Genomic DNA, 23316 nt, shown 5'->3' with positions numbered 1-23316 from the left:
TTAATTGTTTGAGAAGTTAGCTCTCTGAACCATGTACTCCCGAGCTAACCAAGGCTATGTTACTCTTTAAGGTACCTCACTTTTCCATAAAATTTTGTTTACCCATGACTTCTGTATAGACTGTAATTAAAATGCATGATGCGTATTTTACATCTGTTGAAGTAATATTTATATATGCATGCAGAAGTGAATTTTGTGTTTGTCAGTTATCAAAATACCTGAGGCAAACAACTTAAGGAGGGAAGTATTTAAGCTCATGATTTGGAGGTTTCAGTTCATTAAGTCAGGAGATCAGGGTGGGGCAACGTAGTTCACTTCAGGAGACGTGAATAGAGAATGTCAATACTAAAGATCTCTTTGGATAAAAATGAGTCATACTCCTTTGAGCTCTTTTATTGGCTAGGTCCAACGGATGAGTTTGTTCTTGACCCGAATACCTTTAGCGTTAAAATTATACTGAATCAGCTTAAGTAAAACCCTTTATTGTTGATAACTGATCGAATTCTAACAGAGGTCCTACTTCTGTACTTGCTCTAATTTGTGATAAAACATATATCTGTATTGTGTGTGTGTGCTCACATGTGTATCAACTAGAGTTCCTAATGCACACTGCACAAGTACTCTGCAACCAAATTACTTCTTCAGTCTGTAGCATCTTTTAAAGATTTGGTTTTCCTTAAACAATAAAAAATTGTTTCTATTTTCTAATGACTGTGTGTATTAGAAATGGGGTCTCTATTGATTCAAACACTTAATGAACAAAATGAAATCCTGGAGTCACTATAAGAGAGAACAAATTTATGCTCTTGAGTCTAAAAAATTCTTCTTAATGAAGAGCAGGAACCGACATGCCATAATAAAACCAATAGATGAATTCACCTACAACAAAATGTGAAACCTTTGTAAAGAAAAGAATATAAAAATAGTTAATAGACAACCAACAGTCTGGGAGAATATATTTACAATTATACAAGGTAGATCAATTTCTAGGAACCATAAACATCATTTTTTTAAAAAGCTAATATAGAAAGAACTACTTGTAAGGGACTTACAGAGAGACTTAGAAGAAAAAATAAAATTGTAATCCAAAAAGTAACATTTTTAAATAAATATGTTAGTAGGAAGAATAATAATATTTATCAAGTATCCTTCAGCTTGGTTAACTGCATGTTTATGAAACCAAAAATAGTAGGTCCTACAGCTAAAGGGCTGACTGCAAAAGAAGCCTTTCTTGCCTTTCAGCCTATTTTGCTCCATCCTTCTTTTGGGGTCTAAGGCTCAGGCACATAAGCAATTAGTTGACAGCTGAAGTCCAATGTTGTGAGTTAATTAGCAAGTGGTGGAACTGCATTTACCTCGAGTAAAATTATCACAGATATATGTATATGTATATATATATATGTATATATATATATATTCCATAGTATAAAGTAATGTCATAAGAAAGATTTCAAAGTAAGTAAAAAGATGCCCATCATCCATTTCCTATTTTTAGAAGTGGATTTCTCAGTTTAATGACAATTTGTGCAAAAGTGTTAATCTCCTTCCCCCTAATTGTTCCACTGGGATCCCAGCTGAAGATAAAAACAGGAAAACATCTTCATCTGATTGAGAAAATAGAGATAGGTAGCAACCCTGCAGGTTGAGCCAAAACACTTAAGCTGTACATATTTTAAAAATGGCTCTAATCATGGAAGGGGCTTAATCATATTTTCAGCCCACGAAAGTGTATCTTGCTATGCCTATGTGAAACAAACCAGGACCTAATAGAATTTCAGGAATCCTTACTATCCTGAAAAAACAAGGCAGAATGTAGGAGAGTTAAGAGGCACTTAGAGTTAGAAGCAGTTTCAATGGGAAGTGGACAGCAGGTTAAAGCCACTACAGATTTTGCCCCTTTCCTAATCCACTTCAGATGATGAGTGGGCAAAGAGCAAAACATTATTACTGATGACTTAGAATGAGCAAATCAGCAGAGAAGGAGAGAGAAGCTTCCTACTCTGCCTCTGGCTGCTGGTTACACAAGCAGTCTCAAAGATTACTGGCCTGGTTGTCTCTGTTCTGTCTACACCTCTTCTAGGCTAGGGCCGTTATTAATGCGTAACCAGGAAATTCAAAAAGCAGTAAATATATTTTCTTCTTCCCTGAAGCCTAAAACAACTTGCCAGCTTGTTCAGCTCGTGTTCCAGTGCTGCACAGAACAAACCTTCTCTTGTAAAAATGATCAACTTCCTGAAGCTTCTCAAGTGTAAAGTGCCCATATAAGTAGACAGAAAAATAATTCTTACTCAAAAAATTATTGTAAAGTCAGAGAAAAATCGTTTATGTCGTGCAGGCTTTTAAAAAATTATTTAAAAGCTTTTCTTTTACTTTACATACCTACCACAGTTCCCCCTCCCTCCCCTCTTCCAGCTTTTCCTCTAGCTTTCTCCCCATCCAACCCCACATCTACTCCTCAGAAACGTTACAATCTCATGTTGCTTTCTATCCACACAAGATAAGAAAACATGTCTCTACTTTCATATAGACTGCAATAACGGATTCAGAGAGGAATCACTAAAGTAAGAAAATTATTTTCACATTAAATATAATCATTGGTGCACACACAGGAGCATAAAAGTGATTAATGGTTCAGTATACCATAATTTGAATCTGAGTTCCAAATTTTAAAAAGAAAATGATACAAAGAGGCTGGAAAATAAAAAGCAACATGAAAGTGTGTTGTCCTTATTCTTCCTCACAATTACAAAGGTCAAATATCAAACTAGAAGAATGTAATAATATAAGCAGGACTCCCCAAACCCCCCACATTTGCCTAGCCCACGAATGCCTGGGGCTTAAAAGTAGGAACTATCCCAAAAGCTGTACTTTTCAAATGGCCATGCAAATAGCATGTAATCTTCCTATCTTCACATTCTGTACCACCATTGATTAGAACTGCTACAGAGATTTTCAAGGAAAAGGGCATAGAATAAAATTTTAGTCTTCAGTATACGATTTCTACCTGTAAAACCTAAATAAGTCTACTTATACATTGACATATCTCAAATATAAGTACAGATTTCTAAGTGGAAGAAGATATCCAAGTAAGTTGAGGTGAGCAAAGAGTTAGCATTAGGGAATCAGCATGTAGGCACATAGATTCCCAATCATGGCCCTTTTTCTTAAAGAAGCACAAATTCCAAGACAGGTCACTAACCTCAAAGCTTAAGAGAAAACCAGCAGTGCCAGCATATGGTTACCTATATCTGCTTAGCTCATGTATACATCATGGCTCTTGGGCTACCTATGGCTCCACTGACCCATTTTGTGCAAATCGCCCCCTCTGACCTTCCACAGCCTAAGCCTGTAGACATACTGATGCATCTGTGTAAACCTGTTTTCCCCTTCCACACCCCACTGGCTTAGGACCACCCTCTGAAGATTTCCACAGCAGGGGAAATAAAAACTGCAGAACTCCAAACTCTTCCCCATGTGACCTCATTGAATAAATCTCCTTTTTCTGAATTTTTGGATGTTTTAATTGCCTTTTTAAGGAAAGGCACATGAATTTGACCTTTTGGAATGTCCACTGTGACCTCCAATCCAGTGACAGCATAGGGAGTGTGGTAACCTTGACCAACTCAGGCAAGGACTGTGTCTAGTTTTCTGGTAGCGAAGGTTAAGTGGTTTTCATAGAGCAGAGACAGAATTTATGGCAGCAGAGTGAGGCACCCAAACCACACCTTGACTGTAATACTTAGATCTGCACACATGTTTCCCTCACCTCCCCAGTTTCTCCTGCATTTAAGTCTAAAGGGGATGTCAGTTCCATTGCACAAAGATGGTCCCTTCATCTGTTCATCTTCTCATTGAGAAATAGTATGAGACGTAAACCACAAACAAGGAGTTCTCAGAATTTCCTCGCAAGACACCAAGAACTCCAGGAGGAAACTTTGCTTCCTTTGTCCTTTTTGTCTCCTACATGGACATGTCTCAGTATAAGTCTATGACTGAAACTAAGAGGCAGCACATGGTTGGTACTCCATTGGATGTGTTGACTATTTGGACCTGCTCACTCTCTTCCTATAATTCACCCAATTTTTGCAACTTCAGATTCACACTTTTGTGGTGCCCTATTTGTCCAAACCCTTCCTGCTGGATAGGAGCTCTGCTGTCTCTTCTCTCCCTCAGTTCCCACCTACAAGCCTTTAATGAGTTTCCCTCTATAACTCATCCCCTACAGCCGGTGAGTTTTATTCTTTGAATTCACAAGACAAGAACTGGAAAGATTACTTCTTTTTTGGTTACTAACAAGTTTCCTGGAACCTAGGTTCCTGACTGTCACTTCAGAGACACCGCAATAGCTCACCACTGTGCACATTTGTTAGCCTCTGATTTTAACCTTTCTCAGTCACCATATTTATTGATCTGCATATTAGGGGCAAAGGTTGTATAGTCTAGACCCTTAGGACATTGGAGCCCAGTATTGTTCTAACTTTGTCTTTATAAGCTGCATGGTCTTATGAGGACAAATCAGATAGAAACAAAATTTAAAGGCTTAATTCTGTGCTGAAAATAAGAGAAGAAAGCCTGTCTTCCTCCATTTTAGAGCTTTTAAGTTAAAAAAGCCAGGGAGAACTTTCTACTTTCTGAAATGCATATAAATCCTTTTCAAAAGAAGATGGATCTTTTGTCGGCTTTCTGACCTAAGAATTCTATCTGAAAAAAAAAAAAAAAAAACACACAGAAGCCATTTCTTTGAAATGTAAAAACCTGGACGCTAACAACTCCATCCTCAAGTTTGTGTGGGAGGCTAGAAACTTGAGGTCACTGATGCTTCCCAGAGCTTCACAGTGCTTCCTGTTAGGAAGATGTAAGTAGTTTGGTGTTTTGTGGGAGAAAATGGATCCAATTAGCAAAATGAGTGGGCACCAGAGTTTCGAGGTAAAATGAGGATAAACTGTGGTCAAAGGCACGGTTCCATCCTGTAACTGATAAATGCTTATTGTTCATCTTGCAAAAATACAGCCGCAGGTCGTGGAGATTGTAGCTGATGCCTTGACCTCCCTGTCCTCACAATCTTATATCAGAATGCCTTCACTGAGCATTGCATTTTGATTTCCTTGAAAATGAAAGGACTTTCTTCTCACCTTCATCGGGTGGGATAAAATTACATTCAGGTGTGCTATCACCTAGATGTAAGTTCTTAGTATCTTTAGGAAGACAATTTCTGAGCAACAAAATTATTTTAATTTCAGTTTTATCCAGTATCCACCAGCAATAAATCTGGATCATGAATGACAAGATGCTATCCCCTCGTCCTTTTTTTTTTTTTTTTTTGTATAAACATAAATACTTCCTTGAATGTTATTCAATTACAAAAAAAGAATTAGGGCTTTTACGAGCTCAAAGCATCAAAGAGCTATCAAACCAGCATGTGTTACTAAGAGTCTACAAATGTTGCCTCAGAAAGACAAGAGTGATTGTTTCCCAAATGTCAGAAGGCAAACTTTAGCTATGCCAAAGTCCCTCAATCACAGACATTCCTAAGATGTTAATCAGGATTTGCTTGCAAATTAAATGAATAAATAATCAAATCAGGAATTTCAGAGGTTTATTTTCCGTTTTCAGAATTTGGAGCACAACTTCCTGGTAGTTAAGGGAAACATTGCCAGAGTTCAATTTCTATTGACATCCCTTATCTCCTGAAACCTGCTCTTCTCCCCAGACAAGGATCATTTTCTTCTGATGCTGATGTAGAGACCCTGAAATGTTGATTTAGCTCTGACTTTCGGTATATTTTCTACTATAAAATGTATTTGTTTTCATTAGACATACACAGGGGCTCGCTTTCAAAAATTTAAAATTAAGTCCAGGTTTAGATTGGATATCTAAAACAGTTCTGGTCATTTCTTTGGAACCAACTTCAGTTACTGGTGATGAGATGTTGTCTTGGCCTTTACAGAGAAACACATTTATCAAAAACACAAATTCCAAAGAAGAATGCTCAGAAATGGAATTGACGGCCTGATAAAGCATTATTTTCATAAGCATAGGAAAATTGAATTTGTATGCATTGCTATGAGAAATGACAGGGTTCAGGGTGTGCTAGCATGTGCGTGGGAGCTTATCATTGCTCAGGCAACATTGTTTGTCACCTTCAATAGATCAACTTTAAGGACCTCAACTTAGACCAAACTGCGGTTTAAAGTTTCAACATGAAAGGGATTTCAGATTTAGCCAGTATGATGAAACATAGAACTTTAATTACAGATGTCTCAATACCATTGAAACAAGAGGGCTCAGAGAAAGTCAGTCATCATAAAGTAATGTTACTTTGGGATTCCCTTTTTGGCCACTACAAGGAAAATTAATGTCCTCTACTATAGTTCTTAGTATCATTAATAAAATAATTTTTATCGATTTTTATTGAGCTCTACATTTTTCTCTGCTCCCCTCCCTGCCTCTCCCTTCCCACTTAAACCTTCCCCCAAGGTCCCCATGCTCCCAATAGGAAATCTTGTCTTTTTCTACTTCTCATGTAGATTAGATCTATGTAAGTCTCTCTTACTCTCCTCTTGTTGTCTAAGTTCTCTGGGATTGTTGTTTGTAGGCTGATTTTCTTTGCTTTATGCAAAAAAAAAAAACACCTATGAGTGAGCACATGTGATAATTGTCTTTCTGTATCTGGGTTATAATTTAAGGAGGAGTTCAAATGGAGCTTAGGGACAATTTTGTAGAAGGTTAAAAATATATCTATATACCAGGCTAACTATAAATCTTAGCAGTTCCCCAAGTGGGAGAATGGAAAACAAAGAAACAAACCATGCTGGCTGAATTAAGCCAGCACAGAGATGTTAGTTACATTTTGGCAAGCAGATGCAATGCAGGGAGCAGAGTTGAGAAAGGGGAAGGGTTTACTATGTACTGGCACAAGCATGATTAGGACAGATGCAGAAAGAAAAAAAGAAAATGTTAGATTTTACTGAGTAATCCAAAAAAGCTGGCAGATGTATGAGCTCATTCCACTCTCTGTGTTTGCTATGGTACTGGGAGCAAGAAGACTGGGAGGAAAAGCACACTGTCTGACCACAGCATTAATTATTGTGCCTATGTCTTCCACATAGCTTATGGTGAGCCTGCCTTCTTAGGTAGGGTCCCTCCTTCCTGAGGAGTCATCTCTTGGTCAGATGATTGACACAGCCCAGTAGAATGTTGCCTGCATCTATGCAAGAGATTCTATTCATAATAGTAGAAGTTTTTCTTAACTGACTGGTTATTAGTGCAAAACCCCTAAGAATTCATAATGGGTTTCCAAGTGATAGTAGGGGAATGTGAGTCTTATCTAGCATGATTATGGGCGTTTTCAAAGGAGAATTGTAATTAATTGTTTTAATGTTAGTTTCTTATGCCATTTTGGTTCCTGCTAAGAAATCCTTCCCTCCCTTCCTTCCTTCCTTCCTTCCTTCCTTCCTTCCTTCCTTCCTTCCTTCTTTCTTTCTTTCTTTCTTTCTTTCTTTCTTTGTTTTTCCCCCTCTCTTTTGATAAGTGAGGTGGATCTGGAATGTCTTGAATGTAATTATAATCTGCTAAATAAACTAGGAGCCACTGAAGGTAATGGGTTCTCATACATGTCCTGTCACTGGCTTTCCCATAAGACTACTAGAAAAGTGCAGATTTCTACCTGGAGAGGAGAAAAGGCCATGAGTGGTTGCTAGTTGTGCTGAACCTTGCATTTTTGCTGGTAAGAGGATGACAGCCTCATTTTTCTTCTGGTTTCCCTAAGATTTTCCCCACCTGTCTATCTAGCATCAGACTCGTTTTTTTTTTGGGGGGGGGTGGAATTGATATCTTCACTTGAGTAGAAAGAGACCACTATCTAAACTTACAGACTTAACTATTATTTACCAAAAATTCACTCTCCCCTTCTATGCTAAATTTTATGGAAGGAAGGTATTTGTCAAATCTTTGGCATAGTCATGAGCTACAGTTTATTTTAGTCAGTAGTTGACAGCAAATGAGTAGAAATTTCAAATGTACTGTCTAGAGTTTTTTACTCATAAGAACACACATTAGAGGTATCTGTTTATTTTAAGGAAATAAAAGACAGTGTTTTAGAAGGGATTTAGCTTTCAGCTTAAGGTAAAGCAAATGCAGTCAAGAGGACATAAGCTATCTTGAAGACAGGTACATGGAAAATTAACACCACAAGCTAGATGTCACTGAGTTCTGTGATGTTTGTTTCATGGCACTGCTTTAATGAATGGCTAATGTAACGTCTTCATGAAAGTTGTTCATAACATAAGATACAAGTATTATATTGTGTTTATCTTAAACACACTTTCTTAAATGTGAATAGGAGATAAATCAAATATAATTTATGTTGAAGAATTTGCCTTATTTGTGGCTTAATATTTTTATGTCCTATCTCTTTTTGACCTGGGTAAGTGAACCAGTACTAGTTTAAAGGGATTTATGATGCTATTAATGTGATCACAAGCTTCTTTGGCTTTATGCCTCATAACATGGCTACCAACTCTACTTTTATCACTGATTATTGTCCCATGAATGCATACTTAGATTTCCAATTTTCCCATAATCTCATAACATTCTAGATATTATTTAGCCATTTCAACACTAAATTCCTTACATAGTCCAACGTTTTTCTTTTCTTTTTCTAGTTAGAGCATAGTTTTGATTCCTTAGTAATAAAATCCATGACAACTTTAGTATGCTGCTTTCCAGAGCCAAGCTTACCTAACAAAATATATTTCTCCAGCAGAGTTACCATAGCCTCCATATTGTTAGGGATATCACATAATTCCTCTCATATTCTTTTCTTCCTTTCCACTTTTATGAGATAACCCTTCTTCTGTTTTCATGTCTGATCAATATTTTTAAATGCAGACTTTTGTATATGAGAGAAATTATGATAGATATCTTTCTGATTCTGGTTTTTCTGAGTCTGGCTTATTTATTAGATGGAACTTTGTCAGCCTGGGAAAGTACTGACACAGGGGGACTGCAGGTATGCATGGCTGTTTTTGAGGGCTACACTGTGAAATTTATACCATTAAATATTTACATTGCGTGTTGTTTGTTCCCTGGGAGGGGGAAATAGTTCTTATTAGTTGCTCTTTAACCAAACAACATTTACCTACAGTTGCAGATTCTTGTAGGAAATGGTATAATGAGACAGTTTAACTCAATCTTTGATAAAGACACTGTTGTTTTTATATCATATCTAATGTATTTTCATGTCTGCCAAGATGAATTACTTTGGCATATTGTGACACAAGTCCTACCAGAAGTTTATTCCTATTTATCTCAGAGACATAAAAAAGTAGACAAATGATAGAGTAGCACATAATTTTGAAAGATTAAATGGTCAATATTTGTGTCATTTGGAGGATTTAGAACTTGAACCCTTGATGAAGCATGTAGTGATTTTTTAATATTTTCTAAATTCTTAAAATAAGTCATTCAGCTGAGATAGGATACTAAAAAGACTACTGTTAGCAGAGAAGTCTATTCTATCATCCTGCTTTCCACATAATTTTCTCTCTTTTTTGATGTTTGAGATAGGTATTCTCTGTGTAACAGCCCTAGCTATCCTGGAACTAACTCTTGTAGGCCAGGAGGTCCTCCAACTAATAGAGATCTGCCTCCTGAGTGCTGGAATTAAAGTAGTGTGCCACCACCGCATGGCTATATAATTTTCTTATTCTCTTCTTGTACTTATGTGGTCAGCAAGTCAAGAAAAGTGTTCTATTTTTTTAAGCTGAAACAATGCTTCAAATATAAAGTCAATTGGGCTAAAATTGTCCAAAAAAAAAAACACTAGAAACAATCTAAGGTATGTTCAATTTTATGCTTATATATTATATATATTATATATTATGTTTAGTTATGTATATTTTGTAGGGCTAGGGATATATACATTTGAGTGCAGTCACCCAAGGAGCCCAGAGGTAGTGGATCTCCTGGAGTCACAGGCAGTTGCAAGAAACCTCCTGGTACTGGAAATGGGACTCAGGTTCTCTGGAAGGACAGCAAGTATACTTTACCAGCCCCTGATGTATAATTCTTATGTGTCCATTTAAAATTATGACTATTCCAAGAACAATAAACTCTCAAAGGTCCAAGATGTATTGCATCCAAATAACAGATTTTCACTAAAAGCAGTGTACGGAGACAATGGCCATTTGATAAAATTTGAGAGCACAGAGAACTTGACTTTGAAGTTACTCCCAGGAATCTGGGGGTGTTTGATTGTTATCGATTCTTTAAAAAGCACAAGAGAAAACAGGCAGCACTGCTGTCACATCTTTAGGGAGAATTATTCATAACCACAGAGGTCCAAGAAAGAACAGCATCAATGAAAGAGGTCAAGAGCCTCTATACAATGTGGGAAAGGAGAAGAGACGTTCATGGCTAAATTAAGTCTAGTGTGTGTTGATTATCACATTGTGGGAATGTAATTGTCCAAGCTCTACCTTTTTTACAGTCTAGCTTGCTACTTATAGCTCATGCAGAGATGTAAAAGAAAGAAAGAAAGAAATTTCTCCCTTTTCTTTCAGTCTAAACTATGCACATCCTGTCCCAGGTGATTTCAACATGCTTTAATAGCGTTGGATTGCTGTAATGGTAACACACAAATGTCAGATGTTTGAAAAGATTGTAATGTCGTGTAACTATCAGGCTCTTGCTCACATGGCTTTTGCCAAAAACTACCTAAATTGAAATAATCTCCATTGGCTGGCACCACTTCATATGCCTTCTTCAAGCAGTCTCGCTTCACCAGTCGGCCTGAAACCCAGCTGGCTCGTGTTCATCAGTAATACAGATCCTAAGTGTGGCTAATTCACTAGAGAGCAGGATGTGGAATTCTGGCAAGAAGCATTTCATCACCCATGGTAGAAGGAATCGGAGCGCAGATGGCCAAAGCAACACACATTCTTGGGTTGTTCAGATTTATGTACTCAGGATTTGTACACGGAAGGTGTTTTAATTAAAAAATTACAGCACATCTTTAATCTCTGGCTTAAAATGTCCAGTGTTAACTCCTGTCATTTAAGATTTTCACAGAGTCATTAACTACGTCTGTAGATTTAGATTACTAAATGTGCTTTCTATTTTAGAACAAGTAGATGTTTCTGGGGCAATTATAAATTTTCCAGAGGACAAGAACATGGAGATCACATACAATAAGATTTCTTGTACTGGATTGACACTGATCAAATTTCAGGGATTTGCCTTTAGCTCAGAGGCATGTCTTGATAGAACTTAGCAATTTCAGAAATCTCATCATGCTCAACAACATACTACTTCAACAACTATTTCCAGAAAGCTATCCGTGGTATTGATCCTAAAATTAAAATGGCCAATATTCTGCACCAGAATACTCATGAAAAAAAATCAATGAAATAGAAATTGTCCAAGGCTTTTATCAGCACATCAGAACATTTTCGAAGAAATTGACAAAATTTAGTATGTTTATTTTGTACTTATTAACCAAAATATATTTTAGGCCACAGTTGTACTCAGTTTTGGCTTCTTCTAACAAACGATTTCTAAGTTTTCTAAGACCTTTTTGTAAACTATTCAGCCTGAAAGTTCTATGTTTTTACCATCATGTGCTTGGGAAGATCCAAAACCACAAACCAGAAACACTTTTCTTTCTGGCTCACTCTTCTACCCGGATATGCATATGTCTAAAAGTTATGACACATTAAAAATCACTGAAGAAGTATGGTAATTTCTAAAGAGACACTAGCTATTCCTTTTATTCCCTCTCATGCCCCTTTCTCTTTGTCTCCCTCACCATTCTTTCACTTCTTTCACAATTTAACAAGAGAAATGAGGCCTGTCACCATAGTCACCACTGGTATATATCTCTCAGTTAACCATAAATGAAAGAAGATTTTAATTAAGAAAAAAAGGACATTAAATAGAAAGGCAGAAATAACTACAACGAGATGACTGGCTAAATTTCAGAATCATTGGTCTGTGGACAGTTATCTACTTTTATTTGCTTCCTAACGAACTGGTCCCACCTCAAAGGGTGACTCTTAAATAATATCTTGAGGAATTACAAGAAAATTGTGCTGGTATAGTTCTGAGAAAGTTGAATTTGAACAGGCATTCAAATTTTGGAAATTTGTGAATATTGTCCATCTTCCCTAATTCCTTCATAATTGTTAAATTCATCCCTCCAGATCCACTGACTTTCTAATCATATTTGCCACCATCCCCCATCAACATTATGAGGCGATTCTTTATGCTGTTCTTTTTGTACACTTACAAATTTTATATTTATCCAAAGGTAACCTGTCCATTCGCCCATATATTTTACTCTTGCTTTCTGTAAAATAAGTTTTAGGTTTTCTTTTTCTTTGCAAGTTTCTAACAATGTAGATGAACATAGAGTCATTGATTAGTGTCTCCAGATGTGCGCTTCTAGAATACTCATTCTATAATACATATTTGATAATTTCATTGTCTTAAAGTGTTGTAGGTAACAAATCTGTGTGGTTTTGACATTTTGCTTAATTCTATGCAGATTCTATTCATCTTCACTCACAGCTGATTATTTCATTATTATTATAGTCATGCTCAAATGGTTGTCAAAAGATTGGTGAGTAATGAAATAGACAGAGGCTGATTGGCCAACAAGAGGCAATCAAAGATAAATACCACCTTCAGATTATTTTTAGTTCAGTGCATACGGGACCTAGGAAAAGCATATTAACTGCTGTTGTTGGAGATGACTAAAGGAACCAGAATAGTCTACAGGGACTATATAGGATTCTTCAACATAGAAAAATCAAGTGAACATTTTAAGACAAATTGAATGTTTAGTAAAAGAACTGGACACATATTAGGCCTCTAGGGATATACAAGAAGCATTTGCCAGAAAGAACAGCAGATCAGGGAGGGATGTGATCATAACTGAGGATCTTTAAAGCCAAAAGAGAGTAAGTGTATACAAGGAATGCCTAAAGTCCTGTAACTTTTGCTGAGCCTGAAGAAAACAGACAAATAGCATATGATTTGATTTTCTTGGTTACTACTTGTTTAAAAATATTAAAAACTTGCTGGATGATGAGGCACATGCCAGTCATGTGCCTAAACTTAGACAAGAATTATGGGTTAATTTAAGTCATAAGAGCAAGTTAGTGTGTTTGTTCTAACACGTGTGTCACTTCTGGCACATGTGTCCTTTCTGGCATGGGTGTCGTTTCCAACACACATGCCGCCCCTGACACGCGTGTCATTTCTGGCCACGTGTCCTTTCGGACACACATGACATTTCTTACACGTATGCCATTCCCGACACACATGTCTCTCACGTGTCGTTTCTGGCACACGTGTTGTTACGGACACTTATGCCGCTCCTGACACATGTGTCGCTTCTTGCACGTGTGTCATTCCCGACACATGTGTCACTTCTTGCACGTGTGTCATTCCCGACATATGTGTCGTCTCCGACACGCGTGCCGTTCCTGACAGGTGTGTCCTTTCTGGCACATGTGTCGTTTCTGACACACATGTTTTTCTGGCATGCATGTCGTTTCTGACAGGCGTGTCGTTTCTGGCACATGTGCCGTTCCTGACACATGTGCCGACTCCCGGCATAAGTGTCATTCCTGGCACGCTTGGCACTTGCTGACACACGTGTCACTTTCTGGCACTCGTGTCGTTTCTGGCACAGTGTCGTTTTTGACAGGCGTGTCGTTTCTGGCATGCGTGCCGTTCCTGACACACGTGTCATTTCTGATCATGATGGGGAAACCCACAGAAACAGCTGGCTTGAGATTGTGGGAGCTCACTGACTCAAAACTGACATCTGGGGAACCTACATAGGACAGAGAGAACTAGGCCCTTTGAATGTGGGTGACAATTGTGTGGCTAGGGCAATTTTGGGAGCCACTGGCTATGGAACCAATGTTTAACCCTACTTCATGAACTGTCTTTTTGGAAATCATTCCCTATCAACCTAGATACAGGGAGGAAGGATTTGGTTCTGCCTCAAATAATGTGATAGACTTTGTTGACTTCCCATGGAAAGCCTACCCTCTCTGAGGAGTAGATGGAGAAGTGGGGTGGGAGAAAGGAGAGCAAAAGGAGGGGAGGAAACTGGGATTGGTATGTAAAATTAAAAAAAAAAGTTTAAAAAATTAAAATTAAAAATGTAAAAAAATATTCTTGAACTGACAAATCATTTTATCTCGCATTGTTGTTGGGACCGGAACACAGCTCATTGCTTAATATGTATGAGACCCTGAGTCAATAATATCCAGCACATATAAATAAAGCAAAAATTATATTAACACTAAATCAAAGCAACAAAAAAATGTCACTTTGAAATTTAAGGCTGAAATCATCAATAAAAAATTTAAAATATAGTTATGAAATATTCAAGAGAACAGTAAGGAACAATTAGAAAAGCTAGATGTAGTTTTCATTATATTAGAATAATTATATAACATAGACATATTTTCAAATATAACAAATTTTATATGGGCAACACAATGGCTTATATTAAAATAATCAAGAATTCTTAAGTTTTACCATCAATTCACATGTATTTTAGAAGTGCACTTAAGGGTAATAATTGCAATATTTACATGTTTTTTCTTTTTATTACATTTTCCTCAACTTATAAAGGAAAGCTTCAACTAAATGTTTTGGATATTTATTTATTGATTTCTGCTAAAATTTCATTTTTATGATTTTGAGTCTTTTTTAAAAAATCATATACAACTGCATAAATGCTTCTAATTTCTAATCACTTCTCATTTCACTAAAAACCAATGTGAAACTCTTCAGTGATTTGCTTTGAAAGCTGATGAAATTACATTCTCAACATTAAACAGAAAAGGTCTCCAGGACCATGTCCTGTTCTGATACATCCTATTTTAGGTCCGTTCAATACGGCATTCTTGATGTCTTCAGGTTTGGTTTTCATGTTTTATTCCATTAGATTATGGTGAAAATACCTGAAGCAAGTGAGAAGGAATCACCGACATGCAGCAAACAGGCTTAGGTTTTTATTAGAAGTGTTGTTCAGGCTTGGTGAGGTTGGTACGCAGAGAGAGAAAAAGAAAGAGAGAGCTGAAGATGGCGTGGTCCAGCTTTTAAAGGCCGCCTAGTGCATGCGCACAGGGGAATGACATGGTTGTGTCGTACACAGATGGCGGAGCTCACGCATGCTCACAAGGCCTCACGCAGCTGTGTTGCACATGGGTCAGGTCTGAAGACTTGTCCGCACATGCGTGGCCCTAGAACCCAGAAGTGTAAGCCATGTTGTGGCTGAAATCATACCATATGGGCCTGCTAAAAATATCACTAACAAAATTAACAGGCAGTTTTGAAGATTAAACAGTTAGTAATGCTGATGTGTGTCAGGGACCAGTCATGACAAATATACCTCTTGCCAGAGTAAAGACATGGGGATTTAGAAATATAGTAAAAAAACATGAAAACGCAAATGAAAAAAAAAAAAAATAAAACAGAGAAACATATAGGATAGTATCAGAAGGAAATTCCAGTGAGTACTGTAAACATTTAATTTCCAATTACTTAAAATACCCCTGACCCCAAATGGTAGAAGTGAGACAAAAGACTGCATTAACATGATACAAGGAAATGAACATACCAATTGAAAGTTGTGGGCTACATTCATAGTTACACATTCCATTGTTAGAACACAAACAGTCAGGCTCACACCCTCGACCAAAACACTCTGTAGGCAAACCACTCCCCCGGTGGAATCCCACGTTATCTCCATAAAGGGTACTGGAACCTAGTTGGATCCTTAGACTCTTGTTTGAGGTAGGAACAATCTACTTCTCTATTCCTGAAACACAAGGTCTGGCTATTAGGCACACGTGTTGACAATAGCCTTAAGAGAGCAGAACTCACTAATCAAGGTCTAGGTGGGACTTTTGCTTGGGTAGAAGTACAGTAACCTTGAAGGAACCAGAGGAAAGTTTCAACTCTCTGATCTTTGGTCAATATGGAAATAGGCTCACATTTTCGGGCATCCACAGATGTAGAGTCACTCACTAGAATTTATATTATGGGACTTGTTTGCTATCAATCTGGAAAAAAACAATTTTGAACTTGTTAAAATCTTGCGCAGCAGTTTGAAAGGATTTTAAGATCTGTGTGTAAAAGAGCACTTGGACCATCACCACTGATTTTTCTTCACAAGTATCACCACAAATTTTCACTTCTATGAAGGGAAAAAAAGATTCAAATTTTTGTACTTTTCAAAGATAATTTGGAAACCATGTAATTTCTCTATATTCCAAATATTGTGTAATTTAATATGTAATTAGACTACATTATCTTCTAGATCTCTGAAGTTAGCATTAGAACATCTAAAACGACAGACCTATCATGATTGTTCATAACATTAAGTTTACTGTTATCACTTTGAAAAGATATGCTTTTCCATCAGTTTGTGTACTTTCATTTAATAAATTATTTTATCCTCTATAATTCTGAGATTAAAATCTCTTGCTAGTTTGCTTTGCTATAACAAATTCTATTTTGCACAAGTCACAGAATTTTTTAACCTAATTCTATAAATGCAGTACTTTTTTTCTTAAGTGTCAACACTAGGGCACAGTGAAGTATTTTGGCTACTTCCTATTTGTTGCAATGCATATACTGGTTTCAAATTTTTGGAGAAACTTTCCCCTGGTGACCATACATAAAGCTGAGGCTATGTTCAAAAGGAAAATAACATCTGTGAACAGGAATTTGTTTGCAAGAACAATGACAAACTGAGACCCAGCAGCTCAACAGCAAGGAACAACTTTGAAAGTAGAGTGTATGAATGTAAAGGGCATCAGAGGCACAGTAGGGATTTAAAAAAAAAAAAAAAAAAACTGTTAGCAAAGTACTTTCCCATGTCAATGTAGCCTTCGACTCAAAATAGATTTGGCGATGACCTTAACTGTGTTGGGGACATTAAGGAAATAGGTGTCCATTTATAAGTAGGACAATGTGACACTGAGTGGAGCAGCTTCACCCCAAGGGAAGCAGCCTCAGAGCTTGCTTTAAGTATTTTCTTGCTGGGAAGCAGCCAACCAAGAATGAACTCGATGCAGAATATCGCAGTCAGCTGACTGGTTGAGGTTGTGATTAAAATACTAAGTGTGTGATGACATTTCTAGGCAATCTTTAATGTCATTGTGTTTAAAATGCCCTGGAGAAGATCATCCGATTTAACTTGTAATACAAAAAAAAAAAAAATGTCACTTTTGAAAATAACAGATTTGAAGAAATATTTTACATCACAATAAAGTAGTGGATAAATGGTAATGAACTCATGTACTATCTAAAACTATAAAAATCAGTCAAAGATTTTGGATATCTATAGTGATGGATTTCATTAAGAGTGACAGACTTACATTACGTTGGAGTATTTATATTAAAACATGTTGTCTTCATAATTTATCATTAAAGGTTAAAATTAGTAATGTTACCATTACTAATCAGGAAGAATTAAATGAAATTCAGTTAGTACATATAACTAAATTACAGAAATTCACAGTTGCTTCTCATCTTGGGTCAACGGAACACAGGAAAGGTCATGGCATGTGATGACATCAATATAAATTGCCACAGCATATTCCATTTTCACCATAACTTCCATAAAAGGTCACCAAATTCGGAAATATGGTACGATGGCAGCCCTTTCTTGCAACTGTTGGTTGTAGCAGGCTGCTTGTTCGTTACCAGCCACCCAGACTCCTGAAATAACCATACAGACACTGTATTAATTAAATCACTGGTTTGGCCAATCACTATAGCATATTCTTAGCAAGTGCTTACATATTAAATTGACCCATTTCTATTATTTTATATTTCACCATGAGGCTCGTAGCCTACCAGCAAGGTTCCAGCTGGCAGCATTCTTCTTTCCCCTCTGGCAGATACATGGCATCTCCCTAACTCCGCCTTCTTTCTACCAGAATTCAATTTAGTTTTCCCCACCTACCTCTATTCTGCTCTGTGCAGGCCCAGAGAGTTTCTTTATTAACCAATGGTATTCACAGCATACAGAGGAGAATCCCACATCCTGTGACAAATCTTCTCACTTGAGATTTCCCCTACTTTTCCTTAATAAATTTATTCCTTGTCTGCACTCCTTATTTTTCTTGATTATCCTACATGCTAACTCCTAAGAGAGACTGGGTTTGACTTAAAGAAGCACCTTGCTATTGTATATTTTCAGTAATAACTAAATTTAGAATTAAATGCCAGCCAATGAGGAAAGCAGCAGACCTTTTATAAAGAGATCTAAGTGTGGACAAAGAAAAAGAAAGTAGATGTGGATATCTTATTCCACTGTTGCTGGAAACACAGTAAACAACTGAGTATCCTGGTCATAAAATCAAGTGTATGGAGCTACAGTAGCTAAATATCAATCTTTAAAGTATTGGTAGTATCAGATTATATCTACATTTGTTTCAGCTGGCTCACATTTCTCTGCTCTTTAGCTGGCTTCAGTTGTTTTTAATATCTGACACGTTTCAACCTGCAGTTGGCAACATGAAGTCTCTTGGACTTTGCATTTTCACTTAGAGGTAAACTGTTTCTCTGAAGTGTCATTCCTTAATTTAGCTTTATTTTCTTTCTTGAAAATTTGTTCCCTTTTGAGTTTATTGAGGATGGAAGATAAAGAATTTTCATAGTATCTCCCATAAACAGAAATTTTTGCTCATTTTCCAAATGTTCTGCTTTGGGCAATCTATCCCTTTCTGATTTCTCTTGAACAGAAAGTTCAGCTTCCTTTTCCCCCAGTGTTTTCTTCTCTGTGTTTGAAGATTTGCTTTCCGCCTACAACTGTAGTTCCTTAATTTTAAACTCACTCAGGATACGGCAAGAATTCTATAACTTTGCAGACTCTTCTAGTGTTGACTTTCTCTCTAGATCTAATTCCTGTTCTTCTACACCTAAGTATGATGTCAGAGGGTACTTAAGAATATTTTCCATTAAAATTAACACCTCTATAACAACAACATTCAATTGATAAGAGTAGATATACATATCTCTGGAATATTTCTTTTCTGATATTCCCCTTCTCTGATATTCTCTGATATTATTTCAAATTGAAACTGATAAAGAAGGCATTAATGCACACACTCATACAGCAATTAGGTATTTGAGTTATCAGAATAAAGTTTTGGTTCATGTTTTAAAAAGGACATATAATAAGATGTTCCAGAATATGTTTTTCTATAAGACCTGTAATATAGCTTAATAGTCTATTAACAGTCTGGGCCCTCTACCTCCCTAGTGTCCTAATATATAGCCTTGATCCTATCTCGGGTGAACAGTATCAGCCTACCAAACCTCAGCTCTGATTCCTACAACCATTTCATTTAAACACTTCCCTGCCTCAGTCAATCACTGCTGCTTCAACACTAAAACCAAGCCTTTGGCTCCATCAGCTGTAACTTATCTCCAGCATTGGTCACATGGTAAACTGGTGCCCCCTTGATATCCTCGCTCCCTTTGTGAACTTTCGTAGCCTGCAGGCTAAGTTCTCAATATTTATATGCTCCTTTCCTCAGTCTGTCAGTGGTGACAGTTCTAACACCTACCCTGCACATTCTCAAGGCCAATCTAGGAGCAAGTTCTCTATCCTGTCAAAGATAATGGGCTCTAGAAATAAAAACTTTCAAGTACCAACACAAACTTTCTATATTGAAAGTCTTAAGGAGGACTTCAGGTATTGGGTAGGGCAATTGAAGCTAAATTATAAAAAGCATTGTCTAAGGAAGTCCCAAATCTTCCCCTCAATATTAATATGGAGAAAGACTGGGTGTTAGGGAGGCAAAGGATCAAGACATGGCTGAAGAAAAAAATCATGAAAATCTTATTTTGAAGTACAGAACAGGAAGATTTCTGTAATTTAGTTATATGTACTAACTGAATTTCATTTAATTCTTCCTGATTAGTAATGGTAACATTACTAATTTTAACCTTTAATGATAAAATTACTGAATTTTAACCTCAAGAAATTGTCTAGAATAGTCTTAAAATATAAATATATAATCTAGTATAAATTGTGTTGAAAGAAATAATCTAACATAAATGAGTTTGAAAACAAAGACCCAACAGTCTAATTTTTAAACCCAACAGACTAATTTTACAATCTTACATTCAAAATCAAATATCCTCAAATATTTTAGTTAAATAATCATTCAATAAAAATAAGTACCAAAAAAATTAGAATAGCTTGGCCATTAACTACTATCCCACCCAGTTCAACATCTGTTCAGTGCCAAGGTAATACTTCCAATAATTAGGTGATTTTAGAAAGTCCTTCCAGTTAGGATCTCATCAGCTTTCTTCCATTGTCGAGCATCTCTTAAGAAGAGACATTAGAAATTAATTACATCAGTGAGAACCTCTTAAAATTATGTGTGCTCCCACATGGTTAGAATATGAAATCTATGCAATAAAAGTCAGTAACAAAATTTTATTGCCTATTCCACGTTATCTGTACACATTTCATGATACAAAACCTCATTCAAGTAAAATAGTGGTAACATTTTTCTGTATGTTAATCAAGAGATTACAGTTAGAAATCTGGGTTTCCTCCTCCTATTCCATTTTTGCTGAAATGTTTGCTTAAGCAATAGATAAATAATAAAAATGTCTTTCCTTTATTGCTGTCATATGGCATCTTTACAGAACATGGGCTCTATACAATGTATTTTAGTCAATAAAACTAATATAAAATCTTTCTTTCAATTAAGTATTCCTATAGTTGAGTCTTCAGGTAATTTAGAGGAGAATACAATCTCTATGCAAGTATTAATATTTCAATAAAGATTTTGACTTTATAAAGGTCTCTTTAGTGAGATTAAATTATCTTTAATTCTATCTCCAATGCAATTTTAGATAAATCAACCAAATTTTATTTTTGGCTCAGATCTTTTATAGCCATCATACTTAATTTTCTATTATGGTCCCAAATCTTATATTATACAAGTGGTGTAGGAGGTCCTTCTTTCTATGTGTTGCTTGTATTGGTTAATGAATAAAGAAACTGCCTATTCCTGATAGGGGCAGAATTTAGGTAGGCAGAGAAGACAGAACTGGATTCTGCGAGGAAAAAAGCAGAGCGAGAGAAACACCATAGAGCAGTCAGAATCAGACATGACGAATCTTCCCTGGTAAGCCACTGCCACATGGAGATATAAAGATTAATAGAAATGGGTTAAATCAAGAAGTTAGAGTTAAGCCAATAAGAAGCTAGAGCAAATGGGCCAAGCAGTGTTTTCATTAATACAATTTCTGTGTGGTTATTTGGAGGCTAAACTAGCTGGGTGGCCAGGACGAACAATCAGCCCCTCTCCTACAACATACAAGTATATTCTTGACATCATCAAAAAAAATCATTTAAAATTTAATACAATCAAGCATGAGAAAAACATACTTATCTGCATACATTTCTTTAATACCTTTGAATTTTATATGTGGTATAATTTAATTAGTCATGCAGTAATAGATTACATTGTCATCAACACAGAAAGGAATATGAGAAAGCAAAACATGGCAAAGCAGTGGATTGTCTTAGATTTTCTTTTAATCAGATTTCATTATTCAATGTCAAAATGTATAAAGAACTTGTTTTGATGATATACTGGACAAGTGAGAATGGGAACAATCCATGACAGAAATGGTCAAAATTCAGAGAAAAGTGACTGTGAGATTACATGACAAAGTTTTTAAATTTGAAATGCAAACCACTACTCATAACAAGTGTCACTTAAAAGGCAGAAGAAAGGGATAGAAAGATGGTAAGAGGCAATGGATCAAAATTTTGGTTTCAAGATAATGTCTTTTATATATGACAGAGTTGTGCTGATGAAATCTCACCAATGTGGTTACATAAACATTATCTGCAAATTGACACCAACAATCGACATGTGATCATAAACAAGAGAAAATTCACAAGGTCTCATCCCTTGATAGAGAATCACCAGGAATATATGGCTGCTGAAGGGAGAAGAAGGAGGTTTTTCGAAAATATGTTCTTTAATAGATTACCCAATCCCATGTGGTCAACCCTAAGCACATATACATATGAATATTGATAAATGGATATGTTGAAGTTTTATTTTCCATGAATGGGGGTGTGTGAATGGACATGGTTGGATGGATATTATTAAATAAGAGGTCATAATAAGAAAAATATAATACACAGGAGGAGTTGGAAGGGAAAGAGAGATGGGTAGAAATTATGTACATAAAATACCATGTGTGAAATTCTCAAAACAAAATTATAAATTAAAAAATATATCAAAGATGGAACAGTGATACAAGGGACTCATGAAAATTAGTTTAGCAACACACCAGAAGTATCCCTAAGGACAAAGCAAGGGCAGGGCAGGAACCTCCTCAACCTTTTGAAAACCCATTGCTCATTTGCAGGTTGGTGATTTTAGAAAAAGAGTTTGGAACATACCTTTAGTTTATCTGATATAAACCAAAGCAGAAAACATATTTTATAACTTTTCTTAAAGCAAAGTACCTGAGAGTACCTTCTATCATGTTCAGAATGCATACCATCTATCATGTTCAGAATGCATATTGGCTGATGTGCGCATATCAGACCATCTTGGGATATCTGATGTAGCTAAATAAGAAAACAACATTCAAAAATCACACACTGAAAAAGACTTTTCTCCATGGTGTCTAGAGCCTGACACAGGAGAGTTCTATTCAGTAAGCTTTTATTGTGTGTAAGAGATGGTAAACAATGTCCTGACTGTGGAATTTATATTATCATCCCACTGGGGAGCCATCAACCTCACAGATTAAATAAAAATAAATACGAGTAAGAATCTATGCCTTTAGTTGCCAACTTAAAATAAATTAAAATCTCTTTTCTCTTTAACTCTGTTCAATTGTCCTTGTCTACAGGGACCATGCTTTGGAAACTGCAAAGGGATATATTTAGTAACTGATGAGAGAATAATAATTTGGTAATTTCTCCTAGAAAATAAAAGGCTTTGTGATGAGCTGGCTTCGGTCTGAAAAAGCATGGGATGAAACCGGACTCGCTGAACATAGCAGACAATGAGGACTACTGGAGAACTCAAGAACAATGGCAATGGATTTTTGATCCTACTGCACGTACTGGCTTTGTGGGAGCCTAGGCAGTTTGGATGCTCACTTTCCTAGACCTGGATGGAGGTGGGTGATCCTTGGACTTCCCACAGGGCAGGGAACCCTGATTACTCTTTGGGCTGACGAGGGAGGGGGACTTGATTGGGGGAAGGGGAGGGAAATGGGAGG

The sequence above is a fragment of the Alexandromys fortis genome, unplaced genomic scaffold (assembly GCF_014885135.2).
Source record: "Alexandromys fortis isolate MF-2015 unplaced genomic scaffold, M_Fortis_MF-2015_v1.1 scaffold_35, whole genome shotgun sequence".
Classification (NCBI taxonomy): Eukaryota; Metazoa; Chordata; class Mammalia; order Rodentia; family Cricetidae; genus Alexandromys; species Alexandromys fortis.
The sequence above is the reverse complement of the archived record's forward strand: the minus strand, read 5'-3'. Positions refer to the sequence as shown.